This window comes from Marmota monax, unplaced genomic scaffold, assembly GCF_021218885.2.
Source record: "Marmota monax isolate L192 unplaced genomic scaffold, Marmota_monax_Labrador192_F-V1.1 WCK01_AAM20220418_F8-fsc00026, whole genome shotgun sequence".
Lineage (NCBI taxonomy): Eukaryota > Metazoa > Chordata > Mammalia > Rodentia > Sciuridae > Marmota > Marmota monax.
The window spans coordinates 18441454-18450302 of record NW_026693108.1 but is presented as its reverse complement, the minus strand read 5'-3'; the positions used below and the strand labels follow the sequence as shown (position 1 = coordinate 18450302).

The window sequence follows — 8849 nt, the reverse complement described above, 5'->3', positions numbered from 1 at the left end:
CCTGCGGTGATTGGCGGGCGGGCGGGGAGGTCGGAAGTACTTTGTTTTTTATGCTAATGAGGGAGTGGGGCTTGTCCGTATTTACGTTGAGGCGGGAGCCGCCGCCCTTCATTCACCCACATGGTCCTTCGAGGTGCCGCCGCCGCCGCCCGACCCGCGCCTTCGCGCCACTTCGCGCCCTCGAACGAGGCCGAGGGGGTGGGGACGACCCCCGCCGCGCCGCCGCAGCTCGCGCCCCTCTGCGAAGCCCCCTCCGCGGGGCGGGTCGGCCGGACGGCCGCACCCCCGGCCTGGGGCCTCGGGTCGTAGTAAAGCGGAGGCGGGTGGGGAGGCGGGAGTGAGAGCCCGCGGCGGGCCAGGCGAAGATGGTGGCGGCTACTCCTCCCGGTGAGTGTGCCCGCCCCTCCGCAGCCTGAGTGAAACCTGTTGTGTGCGGCCCGGGTCCGGCGGGCGGGGCGCAATGGCCCGGGGCAGACTGGCCCGGGGCAGCGTGGCGGCGGCAGGCGGGCGGGTCTCGGGCCGTTGGCCGCCCGGCGAGTAGCAACCGGACTCGCTGCCCCTCACTCGCACGCGGGCTGGCGGAGGGGCAGGGCGGGGAAGGCGGGGTGGGAGGGGGCGGCGGCCGCGCCCGGGACCCGCGCGGACCCTTCTTGGGCCGATCCTGGAGGGCTGGTGGGCGCGCGGCGCACACAATGGCCCCTCGGGGAGGGGACGCGCGAGGCCCGCGCCCCTTTCTGGGCTTGTAGTGCGCGCGGCGCGCAGGGTCCCGGGCAGGCAAAGTTTCTCCCGGGGGCGAGAGTTAAAGCGCCTCCAGAACAAAGCGGCGGCGGCAGCAGCACATGGGGCAGGCCGCGGGCCGGGAGGGGGCGCGCCCACGAGGTACCTGCGCGCCGGCGGGCGGCGTGGCGTGGGCGGGAGCCTACCGTCCCCCAAACTTTGTGCGCGCGAGGGTGGGCGGAGGGGCGCAGGAGCTCCGGGCGGCGCGGCCTGGGCGCCACCCCCACTCCGCGTGGGCTTTGTTAACCCTCGTGGGCAGCCCCGGGGTCGGGCTCGCAAGTTCCCTGGACATGGCCCTCCTAGGAGGCCAGAGCCCGCCTCGGTCGTGGTGAGGAGCCGCTTGCGCCCGCCCGCCCTTGGGAGCGCGGAGCGGGAGGGCCGCCCCGGCTCGGCGGGAGCGGCGTCCCCGCCGCCATGTTCCTGCGGGGCGGGCTGCGCGGGGGTGAGGGCGGGGGACATGGCGGCGACTGCGCGCCGCCGCCGATTGTTCGCGGCTTAGGCCTCGGGCCGCGTGCAACGGGCACCGCCACCGCGGAGCCCCCGCCCCTCTGGGCCGGGCTCGGGGGGGGGGGTCGGGGGACACAAAGGAGGGGCGGCGCGCCCGCGTCCCCTCCGCACTCGGGCCTCGGCGACGCCGGTCGCCGCGCGGCTGCCGCCGGGAAACGGGGTGAGGGGGGTTGCCGCGTCCGGCGCGGCCCGTCTCTGACCTACCGCCCCCTGGCGGACGCGCGGGGAATCGCAGGGCCGCGCGCCCCCTTGTGCGACATGTGCTGCCGGCCCGGGCTCCATGAGCGTGGCGGGCACTTTGCCGTCTCTGGTGATCATGCCGGGTTTTCTGTTCTTAAGCCAAGCAAAGGTGGAAAAGAACTGGAGAAGGCGAACTCATTGCTGCGATATCTTCAAAAGAACAAAAATTAGCAACATGCCATCAGGACCACAGCAGTTTGGGGAAACAACTCTTTATCCCGGCTTGCAGCCACGAGGTCTTGATTGGGGGAGGGGTAGTGAAGAATAGTCCCTTGGCTGCTTTTTTCCTCTCATTGGAGCTGTACAGTAGAGTTAATGATTGCTGCTGATCATACTGAAGTATTTCAGGAGCTTATTAATTAAGGCATGAATTTGATACCTAGGGGTTTTTCAACTTAATAATCTTACACATTTTCACCCATACATCTTTGGTCTTTTAAATCTTGTTAACATTGCTTAGCTCGATTATACTTGATTTTGTAAGTGGGTGGAATTAATTGGCATTAGTGGGGTTGGAAAAGAGCAAATATGGATTATGAGAATGATGGTAATTTTGAGCAAATGTTTCTCTCTTTTCCCTGTTTTCCCCCACCCCCACCCCAGTCATACACGTGGACCTAACCGCACCAAAAGCTTTTCTAAGGATATTTTGCTGCGAAGGAAGTTTACTGGAATGGGTGAGTATGTTTTAATTTTCTTCTTTAACTTAAATTTCTCTTTACTCGAAAAATTTGGAGTCGAGTAAATACAATAGGATTGGGCTTTTAAAGCATGAAATAAGTGTTTTGGACTTTGTCCTATTTACCTCTTTTAGAAAATTAAGTTTCGGTCAGCTAGTTTTTAAGGTAATAAAAGTGCAGTGTTAATACCCTTAACATCTTTGGAAATGAATACAGATTACAAAATGTAATCTTAGGATTTCTTTTAAGTTGTAGAGTAAGGAAGACCTAATCTGGGATGGCAAATTTAAGATTTTAAAGAGTACATTTAACTTGTACAAATAAGTACTAAACTTGAAATGAAGTCTGAAGGTAATTTCATTAATCACTTTATCAAGTATTTGCTAATTGGAAGCCAGAAGAAAAGGAAATGTTTTGCCACTTGGATGTGAAGATTTCCTCTGAAAGGTACTCATGAGTCAAAATGCCTTGCTGATATTAAGTCTTACTTGTGTGTGGTATGAATTTTATTTTTAAGTATGTAGTATGTATTTGGGAAAGGCCAACAAGGAATAGCCACTACCACTCTGTTATGGTTTTTGAAGTAGTGGTTAGTTTATGCCTTCTGTAAATAGTTTTCTAGTTCTAAGGCATGTCTAAGTGGAACTCGTTTTTAGATGAACTGATTTTTCTTATTAGAGCTTAAGCTGAATTTTGTGTTTCATAGCTCTTAGTTTGAGGTGTTTATCTAATTATTTGTTTCAAATTTAGCAGGACTAAAGAGAACATCACCTTGTAAAACTGAAGATTGTGACCAGTCAGAATAATGTCAAAGTGCTTACAGTGCAGGTAGTGATATGTGCATCTACTGCAGTGAAGGCACTTGTAGCATTATGGTGACAGCTGCCTCGGGGAGCCAAGGTGGGCTTTAAAGCGCAGGGCCTGCTGATGTTGAGTGCTTTTTGTTCTAAGGTGCATCTAGTGCAGATAGTGAAGTAGATTAGCATCTACTGCCCTAAGTGCTCCTTCTGGCATAAGAAGTTATGTTTTCATCCAATAATTCAAGTCAAGCAAGTATATAGGGGTTTAATAGTTTTTGTTTGCAGTCCTCTGTTAGTTTTGCATAGTTGCACTACAAGAAGAATGTAGTTGTGCAAATCTATGCAAAACTGATGGTGGCCTGCTATTTCCTTCAAGTGATTTTTACTAATTTGTGTACTTTTATTGTGTCGATGTAGAATCTGCCTGGTGTTTCTGATGTGACAGCTTCTGTAGCACTAAAGTGCTTATAGTGCAGGTAGTGTTTAGTTATCTACTGCATTATGAGCACTTAAAGTACTGCGAGCTGTAGAACTCCAGCTTCGGCCTGTCGCCCAGTCAAACTGTCCTGTTACTGAACACTGTTCTATGGTTAGTTTTGCAGGTTTGCATCCAGCTGTGTGATATTCTGCTGTGCAAATCCATGCAAAACTGACTGTGGTAGTGAAAAGTCTGTAGAAAAGTAAGGGAAAATCAAACCCCTTTCTACACAGGTTGGGATCGGTTGCAATGCTGTGTTTCTGTATGGTATTGCACTTGTCCCGGCCTGTTGAGTTTGGTGGGGATTGTGACCAGAAGATTTTGAAAATTAAATATTACTGAAGATTCCAATTTCCATTGTAAAATGTTAAAAAAAGACACAAAGTATTAAAAAAGAGACTGTAACTTCAAATTTGTTCCTTTTTGTTAGTGTAAAATGTTTAACTTTGTATCTTGAAATCAAGTGTTGCTTTGGTACTAAACAGTTCACTTTGGTCTCATGTTCAACTTAGCAGTATAAATTTTGACACTTTGTGGAGTTAACACTTGGGCTATCAAGTGGTCCAATATGATTGCGATTGTACAAAAAATTCATTGTAAATGCATGACAAAAAGTTATTAAGTTATATATTCATGTATCTAAATGGATAAAAATGTCAAGTCTGTTTAAATCCATGTGTCTTATTAAGCTTGATACTCAGGATTAAGGCCTCATAATACATGAATTCTTGATGTACAGCAGTTAGCTGGTATGCACTCAATTCTTTGTTTATGATGTACGTCCTGTAAGTGACCCGGGTTGCTGTTTTTGCCATCTAGAAACTTTAAAAAGTTGGAATAAAAGAAAGACTGGTACTAAAAGAGTGACAAGTACCTGTTTGTGTACATGCATTTCTAAAGCCAAGAATGTGGTGAGGTGAAAATTTAAAGTTTTTTTATCCAAGTCTAGTGAACATATATGTTTGCCCCCCATTTAATAAGCATGAGTTCAAAGGGGAGTTGATTCCAGGTTGCTGTCATTTCTGTCTCTGGTGTAGAAACTAAGAAGTGCAGTTTAACATGACATTTCTGCATTTCTTTTGTTTCATCTCTAGTCTGTTATTTTTATGTGTAAAAATATTGGATGTGGCTGAGTGGTTGAGCACCCGTGGGTTCAACCCTGGTGCTAAACACAAAACATGGGTATCTTGACCTGTTACATTGGAAAGGACCACACTGAACTCAAGCAGGGATCCAGGGAAACTTTGATGCTTTCATTTTGCAAAATATCAGTGTATTTTGAATGAAAGTTGCTTAGTAATATGAAGTAAATTTCCATAACCTTAGCACTTAACTCACCTGATAAATTTTAGAGAATGTCTTTTAAAATACATTGGGTGAAATCTTAATGGACGTTTTCACCTCTAATATATCTCTTTAGAAATTTTAAGAAGCTTAGTCTTCGACACCTGAGTAGAAAGGTAAGAGTTACACAGTTCTGGAATTACGTGGTAAACTTTCAAGAAAAGAAAATAATCAGAATTGTACAGTGATAGAATGAAGTAGAAATCTAATTATTCTTTACCCGAATCTTTTGAATTGAAGGAAACCTAAAAATTGTTTTGTTTTGGTTATTTAATGAAAAGCATTGGCTTTAAACTGTTTTAAAAGTTCCATAAGGTTAACCTATCTTAATGGTACTCTGCAAAATGGTATTATCTGGTTATAAGTGAAAAAAAGTGTATACGTGTATCAAAATGTCTTGTTCAAAGCTTTTAAATATCCTAGCAGTGATATTAAGCCTGCATGGTGGTTTCTTAAATGTGCTTTAAATATGTCAAAATTTGTAACAGTCATTAAATGGTTACCTCTATCCCTGGGTTTTAAACCTATGTTACAGAACTTATTTGGACTTGAACTGACATTTTAATTCCAGTAAAAAAGTTAATAAGTGTGTTTATTGTGGGGTTGGCAGTAAGCTGAAGTTAATGTTGGTTTTAGTGGGAATTGTTTTGATTTGTTTCTGGTTTTAGAATGGCAAGTTTTGTTTTTGATTCTCTTTGATTTTTTTCCTTAGGGATGATGACATACATACCAACAAATGTAAATATATAAACATTGACATTAATTTCACATTAACCATCTTGAGGTACAGATGAGTCAATAATTGATCTGGGTGAAACTGTTTTGACATTCCTCCCACAGTGCTTTAATCAAGTTGTAATTTGGAGTTGGTGTTGCTTCAAGCCTTAAAACTTTAGGAAAAGAGGACTTTCTGCATGTTATGCTTAACACTGCTTGCAAAAGTATTGGTGATTTTACTGAAAACTTTTTTGAGATCTTCATTTTTACAGGCAAACTTGTCTAAGCACAGCAAACCAGACTTTGGGTTTCCCTTAATCATAGTTTGAAGAGCCCAACATGCTGATTCCTGACAATGCAACCTGCAACTGCCTGGAGAAAAATTCACTATCACCTTAAAAGTTTATTCCATGTTTAATGAAATACTATTGTTAGTAATTGATAATCATGTAGATTGTCAAACAGAATTGAGAGCCTATCAGCTAAGCAATAAAGATAAGGAGAGCTCAGCATGCAAGTCCAGTTTGGGGTATTTGAAAATGATGAGTCTCATGCCCCATTGAGACTTTGCAGACTATTCTTTGGCTTAAGGATATTTTAGTTCACTTTCTGCTTGAAGCCTGAATTAATGTAATTTTCTGTTTTGGTAAATTAAAATCAGTCTATATTTCTGAACTTTTAAAGGGTCATTAAGAACATGGATGTATCCCTGTGAATTTTAAGACCATTAAAAAAATTGTTGACAAAGAGTTTTCTACTTCTAATAAGCTGAATACAGAGGTGCATACCTAATTATGTATTTAGTTTGGTCACGATATTTAGGTTTTAGTGCATTTAATATTAAAAATATTTTAAACTGCTTGTTAAGAAGTTGTTCAAAATAAACACTGAAATAAAAATTATTTATTGTAGCTTTTTTTTTTCCTGGTGGCTACTTTCTTTTTGTTACTACAAATGATCCAGAAGTTTATGCTTCTTAATTGGGAAGGTGGGGCCAAATACCAAAGTTGTTTGGTTCACTCTCATTTTCTATGAAATCTGTTTTTATATCCTAATTTTTATAGGTAGGAAATTATTTGAAGGATACAAAGCTGATATTCAAACACATACTTAAAACTTGTCCTTTATTTGTTTGCTTAATCTGATAAATTCTCAAGTCATGCTCAATTTTTTTTTTTAATTTGGATACTTAGGTTTTAAAATCTAGCCAGTCAGGATTTTATTAATCCATGTATGTTTGTTTTGACTAGGTTGTTTATATCCTAGTGATACATTGAAGTTTAGAAGAGACAAACGTATTTTACCCCTAACTTATCTGATAAGTAGACACATGCTGATTATAGGGTTGAATGTTTATAATGGGTCTACACTGTTTAAAACGAATTGACATGGTTCATGGAAGCAGCAATTTCTAGGTGACCAAACAATCGTAAATGTGTAAGGTACTACAGTGTGCTTGTTTGTGGTCAGTAAAGCTGGGAAATTTCAAGTCTCACACTGTCAATCTTAAACAGGTTTAATTTTAAGTGAGGTAAATATTTAACATGAAGAACAAAAACATGAGTATCTTAAGTGTTCAGTAATTAAATCTTATTGGGTACATCATAAGACCCAGAGGCCTTAATTTAGGGTCGTGTACATTTTTCACAACACTTAAACAGTAATTAAGCTAGGGAATACAGAATCAACCTTCAGGAACACATATTTGAATTGTCTAAAAATCACTTCCCTGTTACTCAAAAGGATTGTTGAACCTGTACCTCAGTTTAGGTGTAGTTTCATTTCATCTGATCATTTCTACTTTGTATGCCCTGATCCTGTTCTGAATTACACAGCGTCCTTTTAAAATTGAAAACTTCCCTGGGTCTGAGGATAAAGCTCAGCTGGGGGGCTTACCTTGAATGCAGGAGGCCCTCGGTTCAATCCCTAGTCCTACACAATTCAAGGCTTCCATCTTTCAGTGACCTGCCTTTTACCCCTCATAGGAATCTTCGCATTTCGTAGGTTCCATACTTGTTCCTAGCCTAGAAGTCCTGCCCCAGATAACTGATTTAACCTTTTTCTCCTTGTACTCTTTGTGTACAAGTGTCAGATCAAGCTTTTTGATTATTTCCCCTAACGTAATTGTGGTATCATTATTTCTCAAGAAATAGAGAACCAGAGCATTTCTCCAAACCAGAATCGGCATGTTCAGTTTTAATAATGGAAGGAGTCCCTTCCCTTGCTACAATTAATTTGTAAACTTCTTGAGGGTAAGGATTTGGGGATGTGTGGTTCATTAAAATCACATCTGAGGTAAAGAACATACATAATTACCTTCAATGAACAAGTGGAAGTGTATATTAATATTACTAGAATCAGAAGGGAAGGGAACAGCAAAACTAATACATGTCCCATAACTACTTGAGGGTTTAATTCACTCAGCTTTAGTAAATGAATTAAGGAAAGTTCATTGCGGGGGTGGGCACTAAGGCTATGTTAGGGATTTTCCTCAGCAGTATTTAAATGTCTGTTGAAAGACTTAAGGAGAAAAAGGTAAGTTGAATCAACTTCCCAATTGTTCTAGTCTATGTGAAATGAAATATTGCTTGGAAGAGCTTATAGTGCACATCTCAAAATTCAGTGTAGGAAGTATACATCAGTCAACTAGCAAATTAACTAAAAGACCTCTATGGGGAAACAAATATTTGTTAGCCAATAAAAATGTAAACATTAAAGAATTGCTTTTGGAAATAAAATCTATTAGGAGACCACCAGGGTTTGAAATCTTAAAATTAGCTCATTGGGAGTGAGCCTTTGGAGACAGGTAAAAAGTAAACAAGCAATTTATTCTCTGCTTTATTAATTATAAGAATGGTTTGAATGTTTTGTTTTTATTTCAAAGAAGCCACCAGCAAAACACTACTTGGAAATCACTAGGGGAAAAAAAGAAGTCCACAAACGAGACAGGGCCTGGCGTGGTGGCACATGCCTGTAATCCCAGAACAATTTAGGCAGAAGGACCACGTATTAGAGATCAGCCTATAATCCCAGGGAGGCAGAGACAGGAGGATCACAAATTCAAGGCCAGCCTTTGCAATTTAGACCTTATGTCAAAATAAAAAGGACTGGGAGTGTAGTTTAGTAGTATAATGGCCCTGGGTTTAAAACTCACTTTGAAAAAAAAAAAAAGGCATTTTAGTTGAAATTAAGCACAAAATATATTTAGGTTGTGTTTTAACTCAGTTATACTTAAGTTTCATAACATGAAAACAGTTATATTTTCAGCCATTGGAAACATAAGCAACTGGTGATTTGTCTGTAGTC

At 42.6% G+C, this 8849-nt stretch overlaps 1 long non-coding RNA gene across 1 annotated transcript; it reads left to right on the top strand.

The window, feature by feature from the left end:
• Positions 1–270: 270 nt before the first annotated feature.
• On the top strand, positions 271–6445 carry LOC131424570 (uncharacterized). Its single transcript, XR_009227851.1, has 2 exons — positions 271–387; positions 2128–6445. It is a non-coding gene; the product is annotated as an uncharacterized LOC131424570 (long non-coding RNA).
• The last annotated feature ends 2404 nt before the right edge of the window (positions 6446–8849 follow it).